The sequence below is a fragment of the Micrasema longulum genome, unplaced genomic scaffold (assembly GCF_059751315.1).
Source record: "Micrasema longulum isolate JH-2025_06_02 unplaced genomic scaffold, ASM5975131v1 h1tg001462l, whole genome shotgun sequence".
NCBI lineage: Eukaryota > Metazoa > Arthropoda > Insecta > Trichoptera > Brachycentridae > Micrasema > Micrasema longulum.
The window spans coordinates 19,876-42,817 of NW_028278648.1; the positions used below are offsets into that span (position 1 = coordinate 19,876).

At 36.1% G+C, this 22,942-nt stretch overlaps 1 long non-coding RNA gene across 1 annotated transcript; it reads left to right on the forward strand.

Annotated features, from left to right (window-relative positions):
- The first annotated feature begins 10,081 nt into the window (after positions 1–10,081).
- Positions 10,082–19,881, forward strand: LOC148275298 (uncharacterized). The gene is made up of 3 exons (XR_015824057.1): positions 10,082–10,141; positions 12,680–13,066; positions 18,822–19,881. It is a non-coding gene; the product is annotated as an uncharacterized LOC148275298 (long non-coding RNA).
- The last annotated feature ends 3,061 nt before the right edge of the window (positions 19,882–22,942 follow it).

Sequence of the window (22,942 nt, forward strand, 5' to 3'; positions counted from 1 at the left end):
ATGACAGGTCATAAGCCTTGTAAATGCCTAGACGTTCATATTCCCTTTTCACTAATGTTTTCCCTCTCTCTTGAAATAAATTTTAACTACTAAATTCTAAATTTCCTTTTGACAGCAATTATACGTTCACATGCAAAAACTTTGGAAGGACACTGCCAGAGTAGCAATGCTACCACATGTAATAATATTATGTGCCGCGGAAGTTTCGTCTCAAATTACATTCAAGTCTCATGTTGTATGCTTTTACGGCACATCTCAAGATCACTTAATAGAAGGGCGAGATGAATATCCGCATCAAAACATAAATTAAACAAATTTTTATTGTGTTCGTCACACAGGTTAAAAATTCACAGCAAAACATCTTTTGAATCTCCCCGAATGACCGTTATGTCTTTCAATTCTTGTCTCTTGCGATCGTGTTTTTGATCGCTTTCTTTTTTCTCTTCCGCGGCGTCCATTTTGTCTTTGACAACCTCCGCACCACCCGTCCCGCCCTCTGGAGCCTTCGCGGCTCCTCTGGCGCACCGAGAACTGTTCCTCTCCAGCACGCCTGTCAGTATTTCGGCGAGTCTGTGAGCGCAGTGGATCATTTCCTTGGTCTCGTTCCTGGTGAGAGTTACGGTTCTCCCGTCGGACGCCGCAGCCTTCGCCGCTAGTTGGTTCGCGTTTTCGGCACATTTGTTACCGTTTTCGATTTTCGCCGGGTCGATTTCGAAAGTTTTCATGTCCGCGCTTTCGTCCGGCTCGTAGAACGGCGTGGGGCAGTCGTCGTAAAATAATTTCTCCGGAAACGCGGCCAAAGAATTGTTGTAGTTTTGCCAAAAGTTATTCCATTCGCCCTTTTCTTTCGGGGGGTTTTCGCCTAAATTGGAGTTCACGGACTCGTTGTTCCCCGAGATTTGTTCCGTCTCCATCCAGCTAGTGTAGCAGCTGGAGCTCGAGCTGACGCAGGGGATCTGGCTGTTCGGGCTGACGGTGGCTCGGTTCGTCCCGTTCGAAATGAGCGAGTCGCGTTTCCGTTTCGGGTCGGCCGGGGCCCCGTTCGGCGACGGCTTGCAAGGAGAGAAGTCGCAAGAGGCGTCCGACGTGCAGTCCGGGGAAAACATCAGGTCCGAATGCCGCGAGAGGCCGGAGCCGAGCGAGGACTTGCGCAGGGTCGTCGCCGAGCTGGTCCTGCGGCGGTCGCGATCCCGCGTGTACCGGTCGAAGCTCGACGCGAACGAGCTCGCTTTCGGGTGGAAGGTTTGCAGGGAGCTTCGCCTCGTGAGCGCGCGCGCGCAGGGGCAGGCCAGCTTGGAGCAGGGCGAGTTGGAAGAGCTCCGGACGCCGAAGCCGGTGAATCTATCCGATCTGTTGGCCTTCTCGACGCTCCGTCGCCGGCGGCCTTCCGTGCGTTTCGCGGCCTGCACGGTGTCCCTGCTCTCGCCCTCGGAGTCCGCGAACTCCGAGAGTTCGAGGGACACCCTCTGGTGGAAGATGCATTCGTCGCTTCTGCAGTCGAAGTCTCTGAGTCTGCGGCTCTGGCCGGACCTCTTGGCCGTCGTTTTCGTGTGCCGCAAGTTGGTTTCGAAGGAGTACCGGCGACTGCACGCGGCGGGGAGGGAGTTGGCTCGGACGGTCTTCCTCGGCGCCGGGCTGCTGTACACCGCCGCGGAGTCTCTCTCTTCCGACAGAATGGAGGTTCGCGAAATGGAGCCGGACCGGCAGTGCAGCGTCCCGTTCTCCCTGATCGCCTGGGTCCTCACAGTCGTCCTGGTATTGGATACGATGGACGACGGCCGCGTGGCTTCCTTGCGCGTTGATTTCTTGAAGCGATTCTTTCTTCCGTCCCTTTCACTTTCTATCTTATTCAGATCTGCCTTCCCGTTCATTTTATGAGAAACGCAATGACACCACCACCCGATAACAAAAATCCAATAAACTCTAACTCACGTATCAATCACTTGAAATATAAAATTCCACAAATGCGCCTACATTAATCAAAATTACGCAATAAAATACCCTAATATTAATATTACAATATCGTCTCAAAGTAAACCGACATGTTTGAATTAGAAAAGTCAACTAAACCCACATAAGCGAATAACAGGTTATTGCAATCGAATAATTTAACCGTTTCTATAACCGAATTCACCATCGCATCATCGTTCCCTTTCCGCCCCTAATGGTGCATAGGGCACTGAGTTGGTACACCAATCGCAGCGTATCTTGATATTTTGTTGTTACATGAAGGTAAGATGATCAGTCTTACGCTTCAGGGACTATGAAATATTTTTAATTATTTATTAACTTTTTGCACATAATGTTATTGCCCAATGACAATTTCTTCCGACCAACCAATAAAAGAAAAGTTTTATTTTTATAATTCTTTAAGTTACAGAACATATTCAATAGAAAAATAAGATTAAAAAGCTAAAGATATATAAAAATAGAATTAAACGTAATAAATTGCCTTAAATCAAAACTGTCACTCAATGGGAAAAAGGAAAAAAGAGGAGAGATTAAGGAAAATTGGTTTATTTGAAATATTAAATAAATATTTCAAATAAACCATGCCGGGAATCGAACCCGAGACCTCTTGCATGGCAGGCTGACGCGCTGACCATTACACCACGAGGCCGACAATATGTATGTATGTAATGTATGCCGAAAGTTTACTCGATTTCGAAAATGTTAGTGAATTCAGTAGAACTCCAATTATCCGAATCAATTGGGACCGGACCCCATTCGAATAATCAAAGATTCGGATATTTTTTTTTCAGAAAAAAAGGGTCTGTTTTAATTAATTATTGAATGTATGTTGAAAATGAAAATGAGCTTTTAATTAATCAAATGAAAAGGCAACACTTTTACATGTAAAGCCTAGTTACAAGCGCAGTACATTGGTACAGTATGTATGTACCGTACTGTAAATGAATGCCATTGCTTGCTGAACATCTCGGTCAAAGTAAGCCGTTTGACTGTCATTATCTGTTTTCGGGCAACCAGTTGCTATTTTGCGAATTATTACAGCCTAAAATGCAGTATTTTTTTTTTTTTTTTTTAAATTGAAAACATATTATACATAATTATATACAATATTCCGACAAACAGATAACAAATTTATTTAACTCTTAAAAGACTGTGGTAAATAATCCCTTTGCGCGCGGTGATGTAACATCGTGTTACCACTAGTAAAAGACAGAATATTCTAAAATTCAGACATTTGAAAAAATGGAAAACATGGAGACTACTGTTAAATAACTCCTTTTCAGTAATTTATGGGAATAAACATATAATTTAATCCTGTTATAGCAAAATAAATTAAAAATCACAAATACGCCGCTCAGGTTACGCGCGTGCGTCCCCCATCATTGTCATCAACCGACTGAAGACTAAATCTGTTTTAGATGACACCCACCGCAGAACAGCGTCTCAGTCTTCCTAGTTATGACTTCTATCTTCGTGCTCTGTCTTGTATAAGGTATCTGTATATATGTGTTGCTGAATTAGCGGACATTCATGCTTCGCGTAGCAAGGTTAAATATTTTTTGTATTTACATATAGCATAGTGATACAAATTTTACTTTCCAAATCGGGTGTGAAAACGTCCATTTGAAGATTACAAAAAATACGAATTCATCATTTAAAAAAATAAGAGAGAAATATCAAATCTTGTGTCCTATGTCGACTAGTGTGAAATCACAGCCACACAAGAGTCAAAGACGTTTTTATATTTTAAACTATAATATTATTTACAAAAGCAGAAAAATTAAAATTATGATATACTACAAATTAAAAAGGGTATGAAAAATAGTTAAAAATAACAAAATAAACATAACACTAGGCAAGGAAATAAATTCAAAATGATGTATACATTATGCAATCTGGGAAAGAAATTTAAAAAATATAAAAAGATTAAAAATTACATGTATGTATTTATACAAACTGAACTAGTACAAAATAAAATTATCGTTATTAATGAACAAAATATGCGCACACCCAATACTATATAAAGTTTACTGCGTTTGCGTTGGTTTTTGTAAAAATTGTGATAGCAGATTCTTATTTTAAGTACAAGCAGTTTGAATTAAAACACACATCATTTTTTAAAAACAATTTTTATATTAAATTACAATATGTAACATAATCAAGCTAAACATATTTTTAAAACCAGCATTTTATCCATCCATCCATAAAAAGCGAATATTGTTTGGAAACATTAAAAAACAAACTTTTTTATACACAAAAAACAACAAACTTCCATTTTTTTTTATATCTGCATTCTCGTCGAATGCAACCCAGGTAGATCGAAGAGTAAAACATTCATACTCCTAATTTCTTTTTTACATACTAGATGGAAGATTTTAATATCTATGAACACACGCAGCGCAAAGATCTACATTTCTCTGAAAACCGCACGTAAAGCCGTTAAGAAGGAGTTTAGCGACCACACACGTACAGAAGAATTACATATATAAAGATATATTACAATCTGACTTATTGTCTTTTAGCACTTGGTCTAATAATTTAATAACAATCTACATCTCGACTTAAATAATTGAAGGGTTATCCAATCATATGCGACTACTCACTGAACGATAAAATATTATCATCTGGGTCTTATATAAGATTTTGGTATTATACTTGACAATAAACTTTCTTTTACAATTCATATTGAACCTTAAAACTTCTTGGATTTATTAACAGAAGCACAGCTGACTTCAAAAATATCAATACCCTTAAAGCTCTCTTCTGTTCCCTGGTTCGCCCGCACCTAGAGTATTCCTCTGTTATCTGGTCTCCGTATTATGATGTTCACATCAAGAATATTGAATCAGTTCCACATCCATTTTTGAGAAAGATAGGCTGGAGGTTGGGCTTATCCAGAGACCTATATACGTATAATGAGTTAGAAACTACCTTTAATATATCTTCTCTTCAAGACCGTCGAAATAAATCCCACCTTCTAGTCCTGTTTCAAATTCTCTCTTTGATGCGTCTGAACTACTGAGCTCGATAAAATTAAATATCCCAACTAGAAACCTCAGACAAAACTGACTCTTTCCTACCGATAACCATAGAACTAACTATGGTTTTCATTCCCCTATGCCCAGAATTCTCAGGTCTGCCAACAAACATACCAGTCTTGATTTTTTTGAAAACAAGTTGTCTTCTTTCAAATGATCACCGAATCAAATTTAATTCTAAACACCTCTCTCCCACTTCCACTCCCACTCCCACAAAGTCTACTATAAACCGTCGAGTCTTTCTACTTTTTTTATGATAATTTTCCATATATAAATGTGTCCATGAAAATGCTTGCTTCACAAACATCAACAGATGGCTGAATTTCGTCGAAATGCGATCTCACAGGCAAATGTGTGGTAAAACTATGTACGATAGATGCACAAATGTTGAGATCCGTGCATTATGTAAGGCTCAGACAAGCATTATCGACAAAATGGAGAAAGGAGCTCTGCGCTGGTTTGGACATGTAGAACGAACGGACAGCAAGAGAACGACTAAGAATATTTACAATGCGAATGTTGATGGATGCAGAAATAGAGGAAGACCAAGAAAGACATGGCACGACCAAACTCGACAGATACTCGAAGATGGACATGTCAAAACTCGTAATAATCGGCGCGCGTGCATCGGTGTATGAATGTTCTCATCATGACTATGGATGCATTATCTGCATTGTATGTGATGTTAATGACCTTTCAATTTCCCAGGTGAAATGATTCAATTACACGAATCTCACCCGCATAAATAAAGGTTTCAGCTCTTTAACTTCACAAACTTAAATATACTTAAATAAAAAGCTTAAATTGAATGAGTAACAATATTTTGAGTTTGTCCAAATTTTTGTAGACAAGGACTGGATTCAACTCCCTGGGGAGCTGTTTATATTAACATTTTACAACAGAGATGAAGAACATTCAAGAGAAGGTAATAAAGAAGTCCAGGCATCTACAGGGCCCATGACCATGAATGTTGATGTTTGCAAAATAAAGGTTTCAGCTCTTTAACTTCACAAACATCAACAGATGAAAGAATTGAAGGAATATAGTTATTCAAATCTGGGCAGAATGGTGAATGTTACACAGTGTGTAAAGTGGCCACTTAAACCAGCCATTGACAGGTCATACGCCCTGTAAATGCCTAGACTTCTTTATAACCTTCTTTTAAATGTTCTTCGTCTCTGTTGTCATATGTTTATTTATTTATTTTATTTTATTTGGGATTTTTACAGCTATTACATAAACAAAATAAGTAGAAAAATATTAACAATATTAGAGCCAATTAAAAAAATCCACTGTAAATCTAATGACACATAATATATAAGAAAAGGTTAGTATAAACAGCTCCCCAGGGAGTTGATTCCAGTCCTTGTCTACAAAAATTTGGAATATTGTTGAGTCATAGAAAGGTTTTCCCACGTTTGGGCTCCTCTATAGCTTGGCGCATTATTACTCTGAGGATATTTCCTTAATACGTTATTTAATAAATCGATTACGAATTATTCGATTCCTGTTAATCGATCCTGCGCGACCCTTTACTAAAATTAGTAAAGGGGTAAATTGTTCAACCGAACATTCCAGTCGAATGATCTTGATTGAGGCAAGTTAAGCACGTGACGTCATTATGTTAACTAGGTCAACGAAGCGTCATCAACGTTACTCCCCTCACCGCGCCCAATGGTGCGTAGGGCACCATTAACTCGTCTTCGGCTTTTCCTTTGATGAGAAATTTTGGCGGTTTTTATTTATTTTTTTATATTTGTTGTGTATATCAAACCGAGTCAATTTTTAAATTGTATTTTTACGCATCGTACTTTTTTATATTTTTATATATACTACTACTACTACTACCATCACGCCATTTCCCCGTAGGGGTAGGCAGAGAGAATGGACCGCCACACACGTCTATCCTGGCATACACTCCTAGCCTCTTCCACATTCATACATCTTGTCATACATGCCCTTCGGTTCTGTCTGCGTTTGACATGACCAGACTTAAGATTTTGGTTTATCTGATCATGCCACGTCTTCCTTGGTCGTCCTCGTCTAACGTTGCCGTTCATTTTTGCCATATATACTTGTTTTACCATTCTCTCGTCGTCCATTCGTTCTACGAGACCGAACCATCTCAGAGACCCTTTCTTAATCTTATCAATTATACTTGTCTCAGATTTACACTCTCGCCTGATTTCATCATTCGTAACCCTGTCATACATTGATTTCCCACACATTCGTCTAAGAGATCGCATTTCAACCGCGTTCACTCGGCTTTCACCCTTCCTCTGCCAGTTCCATGTTTCACTTCCATACATAAGTGTTGGGACTAAAACTCTGTTGTGCACTGCTAGTTTAGCTTCGATTGACATATTTTTATTAGAAATTACTGTGCTTAGTGCTCCGTTCATTTTGTTGCCCGCATTCACTCTCCTTTCAACATCTTTTTCTACTCTTCTATCTCTTGAAAACATGCTTCCCAGGTACACAAATTCTTCTACTTGCTCGAGACATTCGTTGTTTACATTTATTATGCAGTCAGTAACCTCACTATCCCTTTCAAATACCATCACTTTTGACTTACTTTCGTTCATCGCCAATTCGCTCTCCAGGCATACATCATACATTCTAGAGACTAATCCGAAACCACGATGATCAGTATTGGCAAGAAGACACATTGGCACATTAAAATATTTTTTTAAAACGAATAAAATTTACAAAAATAAAATTTTAAAAAAAACATGTGGTTGCTTACTTCTGCAAGGGTGAAGCGAGGAGAGGGGAGGGGGGAGTTTAATACCCCGTCAACCACATGGTCACGCCCCTTCGCTTCTCCCCTGCAGAAGTAAGCAACCATATATTTTTTAAATATTTTATTTAAAAAAATATTCTGCGTTCTAAATATTTTTTTAAATATGCCAATATGTCTTCTTGCTCATACTGATCATCGCGGTTTCGGATGTGACAGGGTTTAAAGACCACCCTGTAGAACTCGATAAACTTGAACGACCTCGATTATCGTAGGCAACTGAAATGGCTCAAAATTAGACAGCGGAGAGACTATCACTCCCTCCCACTTCTGTTCAATGTACTTCATAGTCCTAACGCTCCTATATACCCGCGTGAAAAATTTCAACGCTTATCAGTTAATGGTTTAACTCTTCGTTCTAATTCTCGAGGCGCTCTCTTAATACCCATCCACAATTCCTCTTTCATCTCTAACTAATATAGTGTCCATGCGGCTCCACTGTGGAATCATCTCCAATCCACCATTAAAGATGTTACTACGTTATCTCTGTTTAAATCACGTCTGAAGAAACATCTCCTTTCTCTTCCTTAATCTCTCCTCCTTTCCTCTTTCCTCTTTTTTCGAACATTAATTTGTAAACAGATACGTTAGTTTCTATTTTTATATATCTTTAGCTTTTTAATCTTTTTATTCTAATGAATATGTTCTGTTACTTGAATTATAAAACTAAAACTTTTATTTTATTGGTTGGTTGGAAGAAATTGCCATTTGGCAATAAGCCCGCCAATGTACAAATAACATTATGTACAAAAAGTTAAATAAATATATATATTTGGACTCCTGTATTTAGTAGCCTTACGTGTCATGTACAAGGCTAAGGTACTCGGAAAATATCGTTTTTGTTTGTCTTAAAAATGGGATGTTCGATCACTGATTTTGGTTTATTACCTTTATGAGTCCAATCACCATTGTTGCCAATAACAATGTAGTCCAATAACAATGGCGCGTGATAACTACTTTTAACTACAGTGTGGATATCTGTTAAGGATATTTTGTCTTTCCCGCTTTCTGCTTCAAGATTATGGCGCTGTAAACTAAAAAATGGGCACTGAAATAACAGATGTTCGATACTCTGTGAAGAAATATCATCGCATGGTGATTACATACAGACGCTCGTTAAGTGTACCGTCTGGGTGATTTCCAAAAGTCATGCAAAACTCATGTTCAAGCGAGCATTTTTTGTTTGAATTGGGATTGATCGGAGTTTATAATCGCTTTGAAGTGAGCACTTTTTATTACAGAAGCCTATTTAAAATGTAAATGAGAACTATTTTAAATGTTAATGACGTAAGGAACGCGGAGTAATTGTTTGCGGTCATTCTATTGGCTTGTTTCGATCATATGATGTGGATATGACAAGCAGGTAGAACATACCGAGGTGACACAGATAGTACAGAAGTTAAGTATACCGTCTCGATATATACAGATGAAGATAGCGTTCATAATCGAGGCACAGGAAGTTAACATATTACACTGTTAACATATCTTTGTAGATGAAGAACATTTAAGTGAAGGTAATATAGAAGTCTGGGCATCTACAGGGCTTATGACCTGTCATTGGCTGGTTTTAGTGGTCACTTTACACACTGTTTAACATTCACCATTCTGCCCATGTTGTAAACAAGTATGGCCAAAGAACACTTCATTATACAATTACTAAAATTTTCAATAAGATTCCTAAGCAGATCTTAAAAGAAAATGTTGACAAAACTTTTAAGAAAAAAATAATTTAATGGCTAATATGTAACAAAGCTTTATATTGATTATTTCATGTTAAAAGTCATCATCTTTTTTAATTTTTGTAAATGAATTTTATGTAAAAAATACGTGTGCTTTTAATTCTTAATAATGCCAATATTACTTTTTAAATTTATATAATTTCTTTAACGTTTTTCTTTGCAAAGGAAAAATAAGAATCCTGCTGACAAGCCGGTTTTGCGGTTCAGTAGGTTTCATTATTTTTCCTTTAATATTCTCTGTTCATGTTTTCCTTCTTAAATAAATATAAATACAATAAAAAAATACATAAATTTCGACGTTCCATTAGATCAGTAAAACAATAAATTGTCCATTGTCTTGTCCTCAAGTACAGCACAATATTTTTTATTGTATTATGTCTCAACTCAACACAAGGCTCATGGCCTCATATAGTAAGGGATACGTATTTTTTTTGTAATAGTATCTTTATATATGAATTAGCCAGGCCAGGTAAGTACTGTGCGCATTATTTTGTCTATGACGTATATTGTCTATACGTCTTCTCGGAATGGTCGCGTGTCGCGTGTCATACGTGGATGGAGTGCGCACGACAATACGCCGTGTTGTGATCAATGTAAGTACCTGAATCGTCTAGTTTTCATTGTGTTTTCATATCGTGGACAGTGTTTTAGGCTATTATTATATGCGTGAGTAGCGTTGCCGTCCGTCCGTCAGTTTTAGGCTTTTTTGACCTCTTGTCGGGCCAAATTTGACTGCGCCCGGCCCGTTCATGCTAGGCTTTTTATATTCTTACTTCCATCGTTCCTTTTTGCCCTTGAGTAGCGCGGGCGCGGCGCAAGTCGAGATATGCATAAAGATCCGCGCGGCTTAGTTTTAAGTCTTAAATTCTTTTTTTCTACGTCCGACCTTGTGACTGATGGTAACGCTACGCGTGAGCATCGTTCGGTGTGACAAATAATGACAGTAGCTATGTTTGACCGTAGACAATCGGCACAGTTGTGTTTCGTAGATCGACTTACTTATTTCATGGCTTCATGAAGCCAGGATTTAGGAAGGTAGGTATTGTTTGGTTTTATATTCTTGCATAAAATAATACCTTACTGTATGCCGAACAAGTAGAAGAATTTGTGTATCTGGGAAGCATGTTTTTAAGGGATGGAAGAGTAGAAAAAGATGTTGAAAGGAGAGTGAATATTCTTGATGTGAGCATCATAATACGGAGACCAGATAACAGAGGAGTACTCTAGGTGCGGGCGAACTAGGGAACAGAAGAGAGCTTTAAGGGTATTGATATTTACTGACTGCATAATAAATGTAAACTGTAACTGTAATGAATGTCTCGAGCAAGTAGAAGAATTTGTGTATCTGGGAAGCATGTTTTCAAGGGATGGAAGAGTAGAAAAAGATGTTGAAAGGAAAGTGAATACGGGCAACAAAATGAACGAAGCACTAAGCGCAGTAATTGCTAATAAAAATATGTCAATCGAAGCTAAACTGGTAGTGCACAGCGGAGTTTTAGTCCCAACACTTATGTATGGAAGTGAAACATGGAACTGGCAGAGAAAGGCTGAAAACCGAGTGGACGCGGTTGAAATTCGATCTCTTAGACGAATGTGTGGGAAATCAATGTATGACAGGGTTACGAATGATGAAATCGGGCGAGAGTGTAAATCTGAGTCAAGTATAATTGATAATATATATATATATAATATATTATTGGTTTGGTCACGTAAAACGAATGGACGACGGATGAATGGTAAAACAAGTATATAAGGCGAAAATGAACGGTAACGTGAAACGAGGACGGCCAAGGAAGACGTGGCATGATCAGATAAACCAAAATCTTAAGTCTGGTCATGTCAAAAGCAGACAGAACCGAAGGGCATGTATGACAAGATGTATGAGTGTGGAAGGAAGAAGCTAGGAATTTAGGTAGGCAGAGAGGATAGAACGCCATGTCACTCTGTCTTTGCATACATACCTCGCTTCCTCTACACTCGCACGCCGATTATTCCTACTCTTGACATGTCCATATTCAAGTATTTGATGGACTTGATCGTGCCATGTCTTTCTCGGTCTTCCTCGTTTTCTGCATCCATCAACATTCGCATCGAAGATCTTTTTAGCTGTTCTTTTGCTTTTCATTCGCTCCACATGTCCAAACTAACGCAGCATCCCTTTCTTAATTCTGGCGGAAATGCATGTCTCAGCCTCAGATGGTTCACGGATATCGACATTTGTGCACCTATTATACATTGTTTTACCACACATTTGCCTGAGGGATCTTATTTCGACAGCATTTAACCTACTTTCATCATTATTTTTCCGATTCCATACTTCGCTCCCATACATTAGAGTTGGCACTAGAACTCCATTGTGAACTGCTAGTTTTGCCTCCTGCAATATTTTATAAAGTTGTCTTTTATTAAGTGATTTCTTCTTCTATTTTATGGCCTTTTCACCGCCGTACTGGAGATTCTGTTACGAGTATAAAATGATGATCATGAAAAAATCAAATAAAAAACCCATCAGCTTAGAATTTGCTGATCACTGATCGTGATCACAATGTCAATATATAATGATATATATTTGAGTTAAGAACCTTCGATGTTTAATATCGGAACGCCACAAAAGCGGCCCTGAGTAGCGCCTGCTAACGTCACTTAGCAAAAAAAAAAATACGATTTCCATGAACGAAGATGTTTTTATTAATTTATTAGTCCATTAATTTCAGTACCTACTTGTCTACTGCAAATGTAAATTAGGGTTATAGTGGTATCGCTGATACTTAAATTAATAATGATTCGGAAAAAAATAACTAGTATGCATCTTCTTCTTCTTGCAGTGCCTTGTCAGGTCCCCCTGACGTTGGCGATCACTACAGCGAAAGTATCTCGGTACTGCGCTACTCTTGTATTCCGCAGCCAGGACAACTGCTTATTAGGTATACTCGCCATAGTGATTCCCGGGAAAAGATGACCAGAGTGGTTTCCCGTTGCCTTCTCTGGTAGATTTTTCTGTCAGGGTTACGAAGGTAGCCTTAGCTGGATAATTCTGGTTTAAAGGCGCCAGAAACTCGCCTTGCACGCCAGAATATATTAAGGAGTTAAAGTGGATATTGAATATTCCATTTGCATCTTTTCATTTTCAGGTGATCGATCTCCAGAGATAAAAAGTTGTTTGAATTTGACTATGGAAGAGATCTCTTCAGTTAGTGTCAAGGCTGAACCAGCGACTGGCGAAGTAGGATACTCCTATGCTCCTCATGCTGGGGAATGGGCGCCGTTTCCCTACAAAAGTGAGGAGCCAGGTATTGCCACCGTGAAAGCTGAACCCGGGACCGGTGATGTAAAAAGAGATATTCTCCATACTGGGGAAGGGGCCCCATGTCCCTACATAAGCAAGGAGCTGAAGGTTGCTACCGTGAAGGCTGAACCGGGGGCCAGTACTGGACCACAGTATGCTATAGACAGTGATATTCAGATCTTTACGGAAATTGACGTTGATTATCCCGATATCAAACAAGAATGTGACTCTAGTGAGTATTGCTGTAATCTACTTTACCATTCGGGGAGTTATGTACGTTTTAGAATAGAACACTATTGTTGTCGATAAAATAGGTGTGGTTGGGCAGACTGTCTAAATTTGTTGCAAAAAAGAGAAATTAAGGATTATTAATAATATTGAAATTTATTGCAACATTTATTGAACACATTTCTTGGACCGGTTGGTTTCATTACAATATTTGAGTTAGTCCAAATGTTCGTAGACCAAAGACTGGATGGAGAACACATTAGTCGCGTGAAGTTTTTTGTAGTATACTAAGCTGACGCTGTATTTAACACACCGTGTTCCCGAAATGTTTCTACAATTTATTCACAATTTATCTGATTTAAATTACTTTTTGACAATTCTTCATGGAATTTCATTGTAATGATGTAATATTTACATACATTTACATATAAGTTATTAATCAAAAATAATTGGTACACTTTCACTCATTTCCACACTTAAGATAATATTTTGATTTCTGTAAATCATCCTTACATTGTATAATATTCGCCAGTCTGAAGATGTCCATTAGAGGATGAAAGCGCTAATTGGTCAAACAAATAAGTGGAAGTGTGCCCAAGGATTTTTGATTAAAACCTTATATGTAAATATAAGTTATTACAACATTACATAATTTATCATGTCGCTTATCCGGTGCAATAACGACATAACTGCAGTGAATATGATTTTATTTTATTAAAGATTGTTATAGTCATAAATTACTTTTTTAAATATATTTTCACAATTTTTTTGAATATTACGTTAGTTTGGACTGTTAATTTGTTAACGGATTGCAAAAAGTTTTCAAAAATTACTTCAAATGATCTTAAAATATACCAATAAAAATATTAATACTTATATTTACGTCGTTGTTGTACTGGGATAATATATTTTTAGACAATTATGGCAAGTTATTACCTGTGGGTGAAAATAAGATCAACTGATAATATATATTTATTATTTAAATTCACTTATCGAAAGACTATTATCTCATTATTTAAAAAAAAAAATCTCAATACTATTTGACATTATTGGTTGATTATTTTAGTTAGGGTTCCTTTAATCATTATTTGGCTCATCGCGTATGATTGATACATCAGTACTCGAGCTACTCGATGATGAGCTTCAGGTTGATGATGACGATGATGAGCTTGATGTTGATATAAGGCTTCTTTTTTCCTTTTCTGCAGGCTTAAATTCATCACCACTATCAGTTAGCGAGAAATCTTCGTCATAATTACAGACATTACTCATCCAATCTCCGTTAATATTTTGTGGTGCTGATGGTCCTCCATCAGTTTTGTGGTCCTGAAAAATCACAGTAGGGTCGTTGTTACACAAAAAAAATTACAAATAGTTTGTCACAATCACCTTTATGTCTACACAGGCACAGACACAAGCGCTTTCGGCAGGTCCCCGCGCGCAACTTACAAATCAGGCGTTGTTGTCACTAGTACTTACAAAATTGTTCAAATTTTTCATTGGCACAAATGCTCCCTGGTAGTTTGTAGTCAAACTATCATTCTGCTGTTTTTGCACCGGATAAAACACGTATTTATAAGACTTGTGACATACTTATCACGGTTTTAAAAAAAAAGTTAGTTGTGTCGTTTTTGCCCCGGATGAGCGATGTCTCGAAATTTTAATAACAAAGAAATTGAGAACATTTAATATGCAAGTGATGAAAGTAACATGGAGATGGAAAATAGAGAAGATGTATTAGACGTGGAAGACAATATTGAGTGTGAAAATACAGATACAGAAAGTGAAAATGAGCCTTCCAAAGGAGTTTGAGGGGGGACCAAATTTTAGAATCAGATAATGATAATGAATAAAGAGAAACCGTTTTAGAGGGGAGCGAAAAATCCAGAAATTATACTTCACTACAACCCTACAAAAGTAGTTGTGGATATTGGAGACAAATTAACAAGATAATATTCTTGTATGAGAAAAACTTGAAGGTGGCTGCTTAGAGTTTTGATGGAGCTGATGGATATTGCTTGTTTAAACTCCTTTATTTTTATTTATTTGACACTTTATATATATATATATATATATATATATATATATATATATATATATATGTATATATATATGTATAAATATATTTATATATATATATATATATATATATACATGTAAGGGCGGGCATATTACCTTAAGGCAATTTCTTTCTACCTACTTAAACCGTTCAGTTTGAGAAAATTATAAATACATGGACATATTGAATCTTACAATTTTATACAAAAATTAAAAAGAAAGATTAACAAAATAAACATTTAGTGTAAAAATATTTACTTTACCATGAAGAGCGGAGAGGGGGTGGGAAGGAAAGAAGAAGGATAAAGGAACAATTTAAATATTTAGATAGTGACATTTTAATCTTGATTTAAATATAAATAAAGTAACTGTATTATGGATAAAAAAAACACTGATTAGAGAATCAACGATAGAAGTTTAAGAATATTCTTTCCGCGGTCGTTAGCTTTACAATTTGTAGTTTTTAACGTAAATACACGTAAACATAGTGTGTGAAATTCCACCGAAAGCAAACGAACGCTACCGAAATGTTTTTAGAAACGTACTATTCATGTTCTTTCTCTTCTTGCACCAAACCATCAATTTCCATGATGTTGAATTGCCAACACACGAAAGTTCAGAAGATGTAACAAGAAAAACAGGATGGTGTAAAAATGCCCAAATAAACATAGTGCATTTTCTGAAACTCGTCGAAACTAAATCTGCAATATTTATCGACGTTAAAGGAAAACAATTGTGTGTTTTGAGGTGCCCAAAAAATTAATTAAGTAATTATAATGCTTAAGAGTTTTGACTCAATTCTTGGACAGGCTTTTATAATTTATATAAGCGTTTATTGAAGAAGCGATTTGTAATGACATTAAAAAGATTTTTCAACTCTACGTATATTTTTTGAAGTTATAACAAACTGTTGTAAAGTATGTTCAAAGCTTTTTTTAACCGTTAAATAGAACCAAAGTTATTTAATTTAAAGTGTTCAAAAAATTTGTTCGTAACTAGTTTTAAAACACGTGTTTACGTTGTCATTTTTTTGTATGTGTAATTATGATAATTATATTACGTATTACGTACTATTATTATATTTATTACAAGTTTTTTTTTGCTATTTTTTTAGGTATTATTTCAATATTATTCTAAGAATATGTTTTAACAGCGTTTTTATTTATTCTAATAAAATCTAGTATTTATTTGCAATAAAAATTTGATATTCTTTTTTGCATTAAATAAAAGTTGTATTAGCAAAGCATACTTTCTAGTCTCCCGGTTGATCTATTTCCGCTAAATTCAGTCGTAAATGTAATTCGGAATTCAGTCAACAACCAGACGCGTGCGGTAGCGCCTGCTGGCGGGATTTTAAAAGGAATGAACACAATTTCTAACTTTATTTTGCATAAATATGCTTTAATTTTATATTTTTTATGTAACATCTTTGAATAAATATCATTTTTAACACATACCATTGTAAATAATTTGGTATTTTAGCTTACATTTCAAAATATCTCGACTTATGCTTGTGGTCACATTGTGTTACCACACCGGCTGCAAAGGGATTATTCAGCACAGTCTTTTAAGAGTTAAGATTAACAAATTACAACAGGGATGGAGAATACCTTAAATAAGGAAATATGGAAGTCTAGGCATTTACAGGGCGTATGACCAGTCATTGGCTGGTTTAAGTGGCCACTTTACACACTGTGTAACATTCACCATTCTAACCGTGTTTAAACATCCACGTTTCCTCAACTCTTCCATCTGTTGACTTTTGTGAAGTAAAATTGTAAAATTGTTTTCAGGCGTCTTAAGCCCTGTAAATGCCTATACTTCCATATTTCCTTCTCAAAAATGTGTTCCCTCTCTGTTACAATAAATTTAAATACGAATAACTCCCTAGGGAGGAAATCCAACCAGTCTGCAAGCATTTGGACATACTCAAACATTGTTGAAGTGCTATTGTCAAACATTTTACTAAATGTTATTAAATATTTGTATATAACTACTTACCGACTTTTCTATGTCTACCGGTATTGAGACGTGCCCGTCTCTTCGTCAGGACACCAATTAAACTAAAATGCATGTCGTGTTGGTTTTATATTTTTGTGCAACAACTATTGTGAAGGTGTATAGTGGGTTTCGCATGTTGGTTTGCATGTTGGTTTAATTGGTGTCCTGACGAAAAGACGGGTACGTCTCAAAACCGGTAGACATAGAACAGTCGGTAAGTGGTTTTACAAACATTTTATAACTTAATTTTTACATTTTTTTTTGCACCACAACAGGCCAGGAGGCCTAATTACAGTGGTGAATTACATCACAGAGCACCCAGGCTTGAGAAAAATCACATTTTAATTTTTGTGTCCTCACCGGGAATCGAACCCGGAACCTTCCGTGCGTGAGTTAAGCGTCATGACCACTACACGACGGAGGCCGCCCTTTCCCTTATTTAATGTCCCCTTTCGCGTGACAAGAAATAAGTATTTATTCCATCTGCCAGTCTGTAGCACTAACGATGCACAACACTCTTTCCTCTATCGTTCTTGCTTTAACTATAATGTTTTTTTTTCATCTACTGATATATTTTTCATGTACCTTAATTTATTTAAAAATAAATTAACACTTATTATTTCTGGCTGCGATACGATCCCATGTACTATTTAATGATGCTCACACTTATACACATCTAAACATTTACTCCCACACTAATACACATAAACACTCATCTACACTTACTCTCATACAAATACACATAATTACACACACTTTTGTTGTAACATAATTTAATAATATGTATGATTTTTATTTAAAAACTCCGCTGGTCTGTCTTTAAACCGTATTTTTTTATGTTATTGTATCACTGTCGACTGTTGGTTCTTAAAAATAAATAAATAAATAACATTTAGTAAATTAGAGATTTATCACACTTTGAGATTACATTTTTTTTTTAAAAATAACATTTTGGAAAAAAAATATTTAGATTTTCATTTTAAAGCTTACCATGAAGAATGTTCCCGTAAAGTTTCGCGGTCTGGCCCTGAAAACGTGTATAATATTTGTATCGTAGTATGGATGCAAAAAATCATAGTTATTAATACGCAGTAGTCCAATAATGGGGTTCAAACTGTCAGTAGGGTCGCAGTGAGTCACATCTTGCTGGAGGATGCAATTCTATAAAATGCTGCAAATGCCCAGTTGCTTTCCATCGGCAGCACTATTGACTAGTCCAACTCGTTAGCGTCCACGTCGCGAACCCCGGGCAATGGGATCACACTCATAGTGGTGTGATTACAGCAAATAACGAGAGAATGAAAGGCGCCTCAAAACCAAAAACCAACCAGCTAAGGGAAGGTAACCCCGGACAGAAAAATCCACCAGAGAAAGCAACGGGAAACCACTCTGGTCATCTTTTCCCAGGAATCACTACGGCGAGTACATCAATAAGCCGTCGTCCAGGCTGCGAAATATTTAAGTAGCGCTAGACCGATACATATATTTTCGCTGTAGTGATCGCTAACGTCGGGGGACCCGGCAAGGCACTAGAAGAAGAAGTCCAATAATAATTATTTTCGCATAGATAACCCCAATCACTATATAATGTTTCTCTCTAGTCTTAGCCAAGATCTGTTACAGGTAGGCTGATGTCCCTGGTTTCTGCAAAATTGTGGTCTAATGACACCCACTTGGTTAATATGACTTTTTCTTTTCAGACAACAAGTCAACAACATTTACTGAGCAGAGTATAAATCTACCATCTCATTGTTTAGAACCACTACCAGGGTGTAAAAACAGTACAGAAAAAAAAAAATCTTGTAATAGACGTGTATTAACAAACTCTGGTAAAAAACCTTTCCCATGCTCGGAATGTAGTTACATAACTCCCCTAAAGAGTCGTTTAAAAAAGCACATGTTGGTACATACTAAGGAAAAACCGTTCTTATGTTCAGAATGTGACTATACAACGTCTAGAAATAGTAATTTAAAAAAGCACATGTTGATACATACTGGCAAGAAACCATTCACATGTTCAGAATGTAATTATACCGCGTCACATGAATATAAGATTAAATGTCACATGTTGATACATACTAGTGAGAAACCATTTAAATGTGCAGAATGTAAATATACAACAAATCGAAAAAGGGATTTGAAGAGTCACACGGTAAAACATACTGGCGAGAAACCGTTCGTATGTTCAGAATGTAATTATACTGCATCAAAGAAAAACGATATTAAAAGTCATATGATTACACATAACAACAAGAAGCCATTCGCATGCTCTGAATGTAATCATAAAACTTCTAGAAAAAGTAATTTAAAAATGCACATGTTGATTCATAAGTGTAAGAAACTGTTTAAATGTGCTGATTGTACATATGCTACAAATTGGGAAGAGAATTTAAAGCTTCACATTTTAAAACATTCTGGTGAGAAACCGTTCGCATGTTCAGAATGTAATTATACCGCATCAAATAAAAATGGTATTGAAAGTCACATGATAACACATACTTGCGAGAAACCATTCGCATGTTCACAATGTTGTTACACAGCTTCTAGAAAAAGTCATTTAAACAAGCACTTATTGATAGATACTGGCAAGAAACCGTTCGCACGTTCAGAATGTAATTATATTGCATCGCATAGATATAAAATCAATTCACATGTTTCAACACAATGGTGAGAAACCGTTCGCTTAGAAATAATGCTTCATTTTATATAATTGTTCTTAATGCGAATCGGCATACTGTCAATAAAAATGTATCCATGAAACGCATATTATTTTATTGAATGCAAACCGTTTTCAATAGTTGAACACGGAGTAGGAAGTATTTGAAATAAAAAAATAACAGTTTTGTAAAAAAATATGTTATGTACATAGAATTAAGAATAGTCCGGAAACCGCACACGAGCATCAAACAGAAGGCGACTAAACTACTCATAAATTAGTAGTTTTACGTTTTGACGCATTAGTTTCTTTGTAGACGTCGCTCAGTACGCAACTCCTGGTTTGAATTCAACTATGCCGTGTTGTGTCCTTTTAAAGTGTAGAAATACTGCTAGGATCTTAAAGAAACGGGATGGGATCACATTTCATGTGTAATTAGCGAATGAATATGCATGTAGCAAATACATTAATTAAAAATTGAATTATTTTTCCATCTGTCAGATTGTCGAAGAAATCGAAATGGACATTTCGTTAGTTTTGCCAGGGTAGATTTTTTTTTTACCCTACTTTGCTCATCTAATGAAAGAACTAATGAAAATTGGACCTCGAATTAAACAACTCTGTGGTGGAAATTTAACCGGCATTATCTTTAAAATATCAAATATTATTTAACATGCCTTAAAAATATTCGTTTTATGTAAAATAAAATTTGTTTTATATTTTAAGTTAAAAGTTCATTGATTCAATTACTCTTATTAAATGACCCTTTACTTATCTACTCTGTTGTGTCAATCAATGTTTCCGCGATCAATATGCACGCATTTGAGAGAAATTAACAAATCGCTTTTTTTACCTTACATTTGTGTAATGATTATATTTTTTCCCATCATGCAACATTACGCGGTGACACCACGAATGCGCGTGTTTAAAGTGGGGGCATAGTGGGGGGATTTTTGGACACAGTCCGATGTATTTTAATATGATTCTACGCTCTTTCCGGACTTTTCTTAATTCTATGGATAACCATATACATACATAAGTAGTTAATAAATTAATATCGGTAAAAAAGAAAACACAATTTGAAAAGTTTCTATTGAGTTTTAGCAAAAATGCGCACAAACCGGTTACACTTAATTGCCCAAAGGCAATTTCGTCCTACCCACCCAAACCATTCAATTTGAGAAAATCAGTGGTATGCAAACATGTTGTTGTTATAGGGTGCTCACCTGGCACCCCTTCTTTTTAATGTTTATTAACGATGCAGAAAATGTATTCTCCATTACTAGTTTTTGGCTCTTTGCGGACGACAGTAAAATCCTTAAATTTAATTTAAAATACAAATGACTGTTTGCTGCTCCGGTCAGATATTGATTCTTTTAATATGTGGTGCAAAGCCAGCTACCTAGAATGTTTTTTTTATTTTTTTCAATAATGTCTTTTTGTAGAATGAAAAAACATATCTCCTTTGATTACAAAATAGAAAATATTAATTTAGATGTAGTCAAGTCTATTAAGGACCTCGGAGTTATCACGGACTGTAAACTTACCTTTAATGAACATATTGATACTATGATTAACAAGTCACTAAAACTCTTGGGTTTTGTTAGCGGGACATCTAGTGACTTTACTAATATGTTCACGGTTAAAACACCACATCGCTCACTTGTTCGTCCTCTTTTAGAATATGCATCCGTGATCTGGTCTCCCTTCTACATAGGCCGATAAATCATATCGAACCGGTGCAACATCGCTTGCTAAGAAAAGTAGCATGGCCAATCACCCATGCTCGAGAGGGTAGACTACACTTACGGAGAAATGGACTCAATGTTAAAAATCTCAAGTCTACAAAAACGAAAAAATAACATTGACTCCATATTTATGTTTAATTTGCTGAATGGCTTAATTGATGTACTATCGTTACTAGAACAGGTGGCATTCGATGTTCCGATCCGCCGGTTGCGAAATAATAATGCGCTGTTCCTCGATCAGCACAGCACAAACTATGGCTCGCATGCTCAAATGTCCCGACTGTGTCGTATTGTAAACTCGAGACAAGATCTGGACTTTTTTGGTATGAGTCTTTATACTCGATTTAGAGTAGACTTTATACTCGATTTAGAAATATTGATTGACATAACAGAGTAAATAAGAAAAGGCTCATTTATTAAGCGTAATTGAATTAATGAAGTTTAAATTTAAAATATTAAAAAAATATATTCTAAGTAAAACGGATATTTTTATATAATGTCAAATAATATTTTATGTTTTATAGATAATGTCGGTCAAATGTCCACCACAGAGTTGTTTAATCCGAGATACAATTTTCATTAGTTCTCTCATTAGATGAGCAAAGTAGGGTAAAAAATACTACCCTAAAAACACTTACGAAATATCCATTTTGTTTTCTTTGACAATCTGATAGGTGTAAAAATAATTTAAAAAATGAGTAAAGTACTTGGTACTTGCAAATGCATTTGCTACTTATAAATTTTATGACCCCTCTTATATGTGAAACATTTAACAAAAAATTTAATAGTATTGATATATTTAACACTCCATACAATATGTACAGAAGAGAATTAATTGGCTTGATTCATGCTCTTCATTCATAATTCATTTAATCATTAAATCAAATGCAATTTTCCACTCTCACTTTCCTTCAATCATCCTTTACCACTCTTTATCAATTTCCTTCTTTTCCTTTCCACTATCTCCTTGTTTTGTCCATATTTATCTTATTTTAATATAAAGTATATTTATTATTTATATAGTTTAAACTTCAAGCCGTTGTCGCTTTATTACAGTATTATTTAGTGAATACATATAATTGGATGGCAGGCCCTACTATGTATACATTTAATATAGTTTTTTTTTAAAAAATATTAATTTCACCTATACATCTGTTTGTATTCGAAATAAATAAAATAAAATAAAACAAATAAAATTAAATGTGATCTCATCCTGTTTTATTGAGATCCCAGCAGTATTTCTTCACTTTAAAACGACACAACACGGCATAGTTGAATTCGAATCGGGAGTTGCGTACTGAGCGACGTCTATAAAAAAAACTAATAAGTCAAAACGTTAAACCACTCTTTTAAGAGTAGTTTAGTCGCCTTTTGTTTGATGCGCGTATGCGGTTTCTATTGCGGGACTATTCTTAAT